The following is an 11,041-nucleotide window of genomic DNA, read 5'->3' on the forward strand; positions in this document are numbered from 1 at the left end:
TAGTCAAATACATCATAAATAAATAAAAAAAAACCATTCCGAACCAAAATCGTCTATTAGGGGGTATAGGAGGGGTGGTTTTTAGGGGTGAAAATGGTTTTTTGCAATTTGTGAGTAAACAATGCATCCTATTGAAAAAAGTCAAATGTAAAAGTTGTTGGAAATAAAAACATCTACAACTTATGTACTAATCATTTTTCCCTAACCTCAAAAATTTCCCCAAAAAATTCAAAAAAAAACCGTTTTTTTTTTTGGTTTTTAATTTTTTAATTTTACAAAAATGGTCGATTGAGCTGAAAGTTTGATCAATATACTTTGTTCTATTCTAAAAATACTGCATTTTTTTCATTAAGAAATATTCAGCCGTTATAATAAAATTTCACTTTAAAAAAATATTTTGATAATTTTCAATCACCATTTTGAAACATTTTTTTTAATCAAAAAAGGTTCTCTGACGGCTCATTATTTTCGTTTTTTGTCTATTTTTAAGAAATGAAATAAAAAATATGTAGTTTAAGTAAAAAAACTGCAGAAAAATTGAAAATAAACAAAATATTGACATTTTTCATTATACATTGTATTATTTACGTGGAAAAATTGTTATTATTTATTTAAATTATAATTTTTTTATACCAGTGCTATTTGTAAGTATTAAGCAAAATAATAATGAATCATGCATATTTAACAATTACGTGGAAATTTTTAAATAAATCAAAAAACAGAATTCGAGTCTTAGTAAATTTTTTTTAAATTTGTATTTTTCATCATATATTTTTTATTTCTTTACAATATTTTTTACAATTCTTATTGAAATTGCATCAAGAAACCATTATTTCTTTCCAAAAGTTTTTTTTTAATATTTATGTATTTTTTTCACTGAACTTAAAAATATAAATATCTTTTTTTTCATATTCTACGTCATCTGATCGTGATTCATACCATATTCTACTCAATTTTTTCCCTGCTTTTTTAAATGTAATGATTGTATCTCCTTTCATTGAAGTAAACACAAGATCGTTATCAAAACTATCACTCAATTTTTTTGTAAATGTATTTAATGTTGGGATATCACCATCAAAATCTTCTTTAATTTCGTTAAGGGAAAATTGGCACTGGGATGAATTTTTTTTAGGTAATACACGCAGTAACTTATGAAATCTTTAGAATCAAACTCGATGTATGTCTACAAGATGTTGAGCTTGTCCAATCATAAAAAGATGACATGCACCTATTATGATAATAAGCTTGAACTTCATCTGATTCTTTGAGAAAATTCAGTCTAACTAACAGACTTTTGTTAAATGATTCTGAAACATCTCTTCCCTTTAAAGTTGATAAAATTTTTCTTTAGTCTCAACCTTCTGCATGCCGCGAAATGCTCTATTTTGGTTACAAGGTTCTTCACAAAAAACACAATGATGCTCAAAATCAAAATCACATGCTTCTTTCATAATCTTCTTCCCAATAGATTTTTTTTCTTGTTTGTTCTTTGGAAGCTGTAACAATTGATCGAGGTCTATTGTATGCCGATTGACAACCATCATGAATGTGTGCTTCAGTCAATTTCTGAAATGTTTTGTACCGCAGATCATTGCTTTGTTTACTTGACGAAATAAGAGTATCTATCCCTCGACTTTTTATTTTCACCAAATCTCCATCGCGGCTTTTACAAATGATACAAGAAGGTACCTTTTCCACCATTTACATGAATCTATAAAATGCAGAAAGCACGATAGAATTAGTATACTGAAAATACGTAAAAATTACTAGATAAATAGCATGCGTAAAATTGTATGTACAGAGACAAAGATTTATGATCTGTATTATTTTTAATAATTTTTATTGAATAATTTGTATAAAATTTTGTTTCGCAAAATTTTAAAGTTTTACTTACGATTTATATTTTATATGGACATAAATCTTGTAAAGTGCTAATCACGAGGCTTATTTCATGACACTACTCCAATATAACTTGACTGACGACAAAGCAGCTGATTATTGAATGCTTAGAAACATACTGAGACCCGCATAATAGAAGAATAGGATTGACCCCGCCCTTTTGCTTCAAGGACACTATTATATACCTGTACTATATATACCTGTAACCCAACTTTCACATTCAACAATGTTTCTAAACTTTTCAAAATATTCGTCATAAAAAAAAATTATAATTTAAATACATAATAACAATTTTCCACGTAAATAATACAATGTATAATGAAAAATGTCAATATTTTGTTTATTTTCAATTTTTCTGCAGTTTTTTCAATTAAACTACATATTTTCTATTTCATTTCTTCAAAATAGACAAAAAAAACGAAAATAATGAGCCGTCAGAGAACCTTTTTTGATTAAAAAAAATGTTTCAAAATGGTGATTGAAAATTATCAAAATATTTTTTTAAAGTGAAATTTTATTATAACGGCTGAATATTTCTTAATGAAAAAATACAGTATTTTTAGAATAGAACAAAGTATATTTGATCAAACTTTCAGCTCAATCGAACCATTTTTGTAAAATTGAAAAATTAAAAACCAAAAATACGGTTTTTTGAATTTTTGGGGGAAATTTTTGAGGTTAGGGCAAAAATGATTAGTACATAAGTTGTAGATGTTTTTATTTCCAACAACTTTTACATTTGACTTTTTTCAATGGGATGCATTGTTTACTCACAAATTGCAAAAAAAACCATTTTCACCCCTAAAAACCACCCCTCCTATACCCCCTAATAGACGATTTTGGTTCGGAATGGTTTTTTTTTATTTATTTATGATGTATTTGACTAAATTTTGCCATTAGTTTGCTGTAAGAAAACATTTATTTATTTGACCATTTTTAACTTCTATTTCTCCTGGACTACTTATAAGCCTAAGAAAGGAGAAAGAAAGGAACACATTATTTGCAGCACTGTTGAGATTCAGGTGGGGTTTTATTATCTGATCAATATAGATAAACACTAGGCTCACACCTCAGAAGCAAAATACCAATGAATACCTCCTTACGTGATGATTTAGGAGTAATAATCAAGAGAAATAGTATTGGAAATAATGAACATTAAAATTGTTAACAGATATAAATCAATAGTTTTTAAGTATGTAAAATTCTGTGTTTATTAATTATGAATGAAAATCTTTCAAATTCAAAATTTATTTGTATTATCATCTTATTATTAAAACTTTTTTCATGCACTAACTAAAGTTACGGTAAAACCTCAATTATCAGAAAAGAGCTGAAAACATTTCAGATAACCAAATTTGTGATAGTACAAGGTTATGTTAATACGAAGAATGTAATAAATGCAGGTGCACTCAAATTATAAAATTACTGTATTTATAATAAGTACAGAACAAGATATTTTTTAAAGAACTTTTATAATCAAGTCAATATAAAGTTTTTGTTCTTTAAAAAATTAAAAATCCTCTGCTGTACTTTTTTACATTGTTCTCTCGTGGAAATATCATGCATCAGTAGGCTGGAAGGAGTTGCCTCAGAACATTGCTCAATGAATTGTAATCTTCTATATATATATAAAAATGAAACTGTTCGTGTGTAACAGCATCACTCACAAACGGCTGGACGGATTCGCCTAATTTTTTTTTAAATTTGTTCGTCTTGATCTGTAGAAGGTTATAGGATACTTTTTATGCCTTTCCCTATTCAGGATTCCGCCCCACTGGTTACAGAAATACCCGTAAGAAATGCATTGCAGCAAACATATGTTATTAAGTGAAAGAGTCTTTTCAAATTTTTAATCAGCTGTTCTTTGTAAACATATATAATGCGACAAAAAATATATTTATATATAAATTTCTTTACACTTATAGTTTTAAAGCATAGAGTAAGCTTAAGAGAAACGACAAATTTTGTTTAAACTGTTTCTGCAATCATAATATATAAAAATGAATGTTTGTGTGTTTGTCCTTTATAGACTCAGAAACTATTGGACCGATCACTATGAAAATTTGTATTTTTCTATGTAGAAGGTTTATACGCAATGCCCATTGATGTAACTAACCACCAGGCTGTACTGCAAGATATAAAAGTTATCAAAGCGCCTGCACATTATAAACTGCAATTACAACACAGTAGTTACGTATATTAAAATATCCAAACACTATTTGAAGGCAAAGAAATATACGGGCAAAGCTAAAGAGACGCGTGCGAAGCCGCGGGAAACAGCTAGTGTAGTCTGAAAATACTGTACGTGGGTTCTTATTCTTCTTAACTTATTGACGCATTATTTTTGGTTATATCAGGTAGATCAATTATTTTTGTGTAGGGGTGGAAGATTGGTAACTCGTCTAATGATGGTACAGTTTTATCTGGTTACGCGGCTAGTGAAGGCTGAATGATGGTGACGAGGTTTTATAGCTCTTTTTTGCAATATCGGCCGGACGGTGTAGGTTATTACAGCCTCCGTAATATTTTTAGTGCTTTCAATATAATATTGCAATGTTATATGCTAAAGTTATTTATCCTTACTGTACATTACTTCTCGATTTGGTGTTATTGGAAGTGTTTTCACTATTTCTCTTGTCATTTCCGATAATCACAGTTGGGGTTTTACTGTAAAAAAACTGAACGTCCCACAGACCAAAATGCAGCTGTTTTTTATTTAGAAGAAAGACAAGGCAAAGAACTTGTTACTTTAAAAAAAGCATATAGAATATTAACAAAATAAAAAATAAAATTATTTTGGTAGAAAATCCTAGGAAATACATAGTAATTTTAAACAGGTACTTTCAAGTACTTACCTAAACTTTGAAATATTTCAAATATAATAAGACATATAAAATATGAAACCTTCACTGTTGTTTGGTAAAAAAATTTACTGTTTTACTTATTTTTAATACAGTGTCATAAGTAATAAAAATAAGTTAAACTTTTAACAATAAGAGTAACTTATTTGTAGATAATTAAGAAAATTAGTAAGAAGCCACCACTCAACTCTTAAATGATTTGAAAATTTATACCATTTCCTTAATGGTATAAATTTATTTATACACTGAGTTAATGCACTGCATTTTTGTATTGTATGATAACATGATGAGGAATGTAACAATGATGGATATCTTGGATACTTAATAGAATCACTATCAGTGTTTTGTGTGGGGTCCACCCATCCCACTTGACAATTGGTTAAATTAAAACAAGTCAGTAATGTTAGTATCAATGTCATTAGTATCATCAATTTTCCTGTTTCTGCTTGTTATGCTTACTTATGAAAAATACTGTGTCATGGATTCATATAGAAAACCTGGAAGGATTCATCTGAGCTGCTATTTTGACAAGTGCGGTTAGGGTTCATTCACCGCTTTGTTGATAGCTAAGGTTTTGATGGCAATTTAATATATTGAAAGACAACTCAAGGACCATCTTAAAAAAAATGTAGTAATCTATATAGTTGCAATTTCGATTAAAGCCAGGTTAATCAACAACTACAGTACACTCAGAAATCCGGTGTAATGTGACTGATGGCCAATCCGGACTTAAAAACCCGGATTTACCGGATCAGGTTGGTATGGCTCATTACTTCCAAAGAGTTATTGCAGAGAGATATGATGATGTAAGGCGGATAATAATAGCATAAAGTGTTAGTGGTAATATGTAAAGAGAACGTGTTTGTTTGAATATTAAATGTTTAATAAAACAAGATTATGTAGATACACAATGTAGTACACTGTAAACTTAACACATTTTAATAAAATTAAGTGTAGGAATTTTACAACTAAATTAAGTAAATATACAAGGGATAAACATTATGTAGTTGAGATTAAAAGTATTAAATAATATTCACCGGTCTAACATTAAAATAAAGGAATTTTCTTGAAGTAAATAATGGATGTCTACTTCACTGTTTTGGCTCGTCTTCTTGCTGCAAAGTCTCTTAACTTTCTCAATCACGTTGGCTGCGGATATTCCTTCTTGAATATTCTCTTTATCCACTTCATCTTCTTTTAACTCCCCTCCATTGATATCTTTGAAGTTGTTACAGTCATGTTCTAACAGAATATTCCACTATGAAACTATGACAGAAGTGATTTCTTCTCATCCTTCAGCTACCCATATCCATCCAACATATGAATTTTCTTCAATTTACTGTTGTAATACTCATTATGATATATTGCCAAAATTAAATAACTAAGAAGACGGTGGCTGTGTTTTAACTTTAATGCCTGAAGTATGCCTTGATCCATAGGCTGACAGACGGCTGTGACCTTGGAGGTAAAGCCTTGTTCTCAGCCCTATGCTTTTCTACCGTGGCACAAATTCATTAAAAAACCAAGTCTTAAAAATTGTTGAATCCATCCACGCTTTTTGTCAGTTTGTTTACCAAATTGGCAATATAGACATTTTTATTGGCTCTAGACTTTTGATTTTCTAATGAATACTAGTCCAAGCTTATGACTGCCAATTATATTGCTACAGGCTAACACTGTAACCAATTTCTTGCTCTTTTTGTACCCTGGTGCTGAGGCTTTTTTTTTCAAGCAAAAGTTTTTGTTGGCAGCATTTTGTAGCTAATGCCAGTCTCATCACAGTTGTATAATTAGAAATTCCTTCTTCATCAAGGAGTTTAAAAAGAAAAGTAAATTCCGGAACAGTGTCTTTGTTGGCCGACAAGGCCTCCCCACGTAATGAGAGTTTGTGAATATCATACCGCTATTTTCCATTGGTTGAGCTTACCGTCACTGGCTATAATTCACCACCTTCTACAATTTCTAGTTTAAATTTAAAAGCTTGCTTGAAGCATGGGTCCATTGACAGAAACTCCCTTGCCCCTTAAATGTTGAAGCCATCAAAATAATGCCTCTTCAACTTTGGTATGCTTTACTTTGTGCATTATTTTTTTCCCTTTAACTATACCTCCACTAACTAGATAGAGAGAAACGCCATTTTTCGATTTGCTCATGGTCTTTTCTACAATCTTAAACCATACTTATTCAAACGCCTAACTCAATCGCAATTTTATTGCAGATTCCCCAGTATTATGCGCTTTATGGCACGTAATTCCACTCACAATAAACACCTTTTTATGTTTTATACTCATTTCAATGCGACTCAAATAAAGCAACAAGCCAGTGCTCCAAGCAGGCCACCGAGCACAACAGGCGAAGTTCGATGCACTTCCCCCTCCACAATCAAATAAAAATTTCCACCATTACATACACAAACCAAACCATTGTACTGAGCAGCAAGCACCCGAAAATACAAAGTGTGTTATTGAGTTATACAGATTATTCACGTGAAAACTTTTGTCTGTCAAAAAGAGTTTTTTATTTGATAATCGGTCTGGAATTTATGGAGTTCTGATTAATGCGATCTGAATTTCTGAGAGTATGCTGGATTGCTGTTGAAAAATTGTAGCTGAAGTTCTAACACCTATGAATAAAAATCAAATAGTTTTATAAAAATGACCACAATCAATCTTATAACATATTATTTGATAGGGTTTCTCATGACCTAATTCATAAAAAATCAATCTTTTATGAAATAAGAGTAAACTGGTTAAATATGTTTAAAACCTATTAATGTTATAGCTTTTATATAAATATTGTTTACTGTTTTATATTTATACATTAGACTGTTGATTATTTCATATATTGACTTTGTCCATTGTACAAGTTGTGTTTAACCCCTTAATGGGTTTGGTCAATTCGTCACTGACATATGACTAAAAAAGAGCCACTGAAGAGTTAATCTGTCATGCAACAATGACTCGTTTTTTATCTGCTATGGGAGATGATTTGTCTTACAGAGAAACAGCGAAGTAAATAACAGTAAATATTTCATTGTTTTGCCACTCGATGTTGTGGGCATGCTGATTGGTTTACATTGAGACTATTGTGCAATATTTCAAACAACCGTTACTCATGATGTAACTCATCTGCTGAGGAAGCCCCTTTTCACCTCATCCAGTCACTCCTGGATATGTCCCTACAACAGAAAAGAAGGCTGGTTCTACAGTATTTACTTGAAGCACATTGTATGTCGAAAGCTGCATTACCAGTGCAGTGATTACGATGTAGGTCTGTACCGAAAAAAACTACTAAAGACCGGCATTCACAAATGAGCATGTGTAAATAAAGTACATAATGTGGGAACAAAGGTTGTACTTTAAATTTTATTTCATGTAAAAGACTTAGGTTAAATTAAAAAAAGATTTAAAATGATTTTTGCAAATTACAGCTGTAAAAATTAATATTTAAAATTTTTTTTTTAATGAAAATTTATTAATAAGTAGAATAATTGTTACAAAAATGCACTTTTATTAATTTTTAATAAGCCGTTAAAAGGTTAAAAACAATAAAATTCTTGATTCTTGTGGTAGGCTGCAATGTTTTTGTTGATATCCAAGAAACTTTACTTCTCAAAATTCTTGCAGGTGTATCCTATGGCTCATTACTGGATCTTATTCTTGTTCTGTTGGCGATAAATGACCTTTAAAATAGCTTACCATATAAATGTCTCTCATATGACAGTTATTTCCTTCTCTGGGAATTATTTAAGGTTAAGGAGAGTTCTTAATAAAGTGTTAAAGAGAAGAAAGCTGTTCAGTTGCTTAAGGTCAATACATCTAAAACTGAAAAACTGCTTGACTCTAAGACGTACTGCTGACCCCTGAAAATAAATTGAACTATTAGGTAGGTAATTCATCTTGAAAAACAAACTAATATGAGTCTCAGATCAACTTGTATCCAAAATATCAAGAGTGGCTTTCTTTCGAGGAGGCTTAAAAATTGTATTTTACATGATGTTTTGCTATTAGCTTACTTTGATCTCTTCCACTCTAATCTCAGATATGACAGTTTACTCCTGGGTAATAGCTCTGGATTAAGACAAAGTCTTAATTTGGCAGAAATGCTGGCCATGATGGAATCCCAATGTTAGTGGTTAATGAATGTGCAGATGAAGTTGTAAAACCTCTTCCTCACATTGTGAACTTCTCCCTTTAGGAGGCAGTTACGCCATAAACCTATATATTTCTAGTCATTTCAGTGTATAAGCAAGGTTAGAGAACACTGATGGACAGCTATTGCTCAATATCTATTTGCCTTCTTTTTCAAAAGTTACAGGAAGAGTAGTGTACAACCAAACTTTTCATAAACTAACAACGAATTAAATACACCCAATTTGCCTTCTTCAGACCAAACAAATCAACTAAATCAGCATCAATACAATTTATTGAAAAATAACTGTTGCAATAGGCTCTATAAGGAAAGTTGTTGCATGTGTTTTTTTATCTTAGCAAAGAATTTGATCTTGTTAATTCTGAAGTTTTAAAAGGTAAAATGTTCAAAATGGGTTTATGCAGCTAGTCTTTGTATTGGTTTGCATATGATCTAAATAACAGATGACAGTTTGTACATGTAACAAACAAAAGCTATCTCAGAGCTTTATTCCGATATCAACAATATAAAGGCTGGAGTCCTTTAGGGTTACATCCTGGGTTCCTTGTGTTTGTTAAGTACAATACTAAGCATGCTCCTAGTGAAAAAATTAATTGTTTATGCTGATGACATAACTATAATAAATACTAATAGGTCTCTCTCACTGTCAGAAATTGACACATATATCTTGGTCAATCATACTTTTAGTTATAAAATATTAATATGATAGTAACTCCTTTAAAGACAAATTGATACATTTTAAGTTAAAAATGATCAAATTTCTAATAACTCCATAACTATAATTTTGGGTGATAATGATCTAGAGGAAGTTAATAATACTACATTTCTGGGTTTTAAAGTGCCTTCACTCCTGAACTGAAAGAAAGCATAGATTATATCTTATCAAAATTATCAACTGGACTTATCATAATAAAAAAACTACTCTAGGAAATAAACAACTTTCATTAAATTGTTATGCCTATTCTATTCACACATTGTGTATTCAATCATATAATGAGGTTCCTCTTCAGAAGAAAATTTACAAAGAATTTTTATTTTACCAAAAAATATTAAAATTTGTTTGTGTAAAATTGTACATACTTTTCTCGTTATACTTAGACGTTTAACGTAAAATAATATTATGGTATTTTGCCATTATTTTTAAAAAATCAACGGCAAATAAAACAATCTGGAAATAAGCCGTCGTCATGAACGTGTTAAAACTTTTAAAACAGTACTTCTTAAAATCTAAAATTCAGTTATAGTTTTCTCAAGGTTTATTTAAACTAGAAAGACGCTCAATAAATGTGTATTCTTTATAAAGCGAAGCAGAACCAAACTTGCTAAAATAGTGAACAATTCCAAAAAAGTGCTTTCTGTAACTGAAAATAAAAAACTTCCTTCCCTTGATCATAAACCAGTCATCTAACATCAATCACACACAATAATCTAGAAAGAAAGAAGTTGTGGAATGTTTCAATTGTACATAAAACACTCTGGTTAGTAATTAATATTTATGTGGGTTAATTATTAACGGTAATTTTACTTGGGCCAAAATAATAGTCTACGAGCCAAGATCCAATTTGCTTGTTTAAGCACATATACTTTTTGTTGAAATCGTTAGAGAAATTTAACATAAGAAAGAAATTGATCATCAGCTACGCTAGTTTTGGTGAAGAGAGGGTATAAAAAAGGTTAAAAATACGAAATGATAGTTTTCTCTCAGATCATATTCTTTTTAGCTTGACATACTTAAAACTAGTCTTCAGACATGTAAATCAGAACGTTTGCTTAGCATACACAGATCCTTAAAGTGACAACTTGTAGTATCATATCTTGTTGCCTGGCAGTGGTATAATGCTGAAGATCGCCCTACGTTGACTGCGTCAATTTGTCGCGAGATCTGCCCGCCGTAGTTGTGTCAATTTGCTGTGTCGGTTTTTTAGTGTTGTTGACGCCCCATGTAGTTGTGCGCCTTTTTGTTACCAGTCCCACGTTGCTGTACCATTTTGCTCCGGATGGTGTTGGTCGCCATCTTGCTCAAAATCTGCCCAAAGCTAGCTGCGTTCCCTTGGTACTGCTTGAAACTCTGCCACCTTCCAGATAAACAAATTGCTGTCCCAATCCTCTCCCAATCACTACTCAAAATG

This window comes from Homalodisca vitripennis, chromosome 4, assembly GCF_021130785.1.
Source record: "Homalodisca vitripennis isolate AUS2020 chromosome 4, UT_GWSS_2.1, whole genome shotgun sequence".
NCBI classification, from domain to species: domain Eukaryota; kingdom Metazoa; phylum Arthropoda; class Insecta; order Hemiptera; family Cicadellidae; genus Homalodisca; species Homalodisca vitripennis.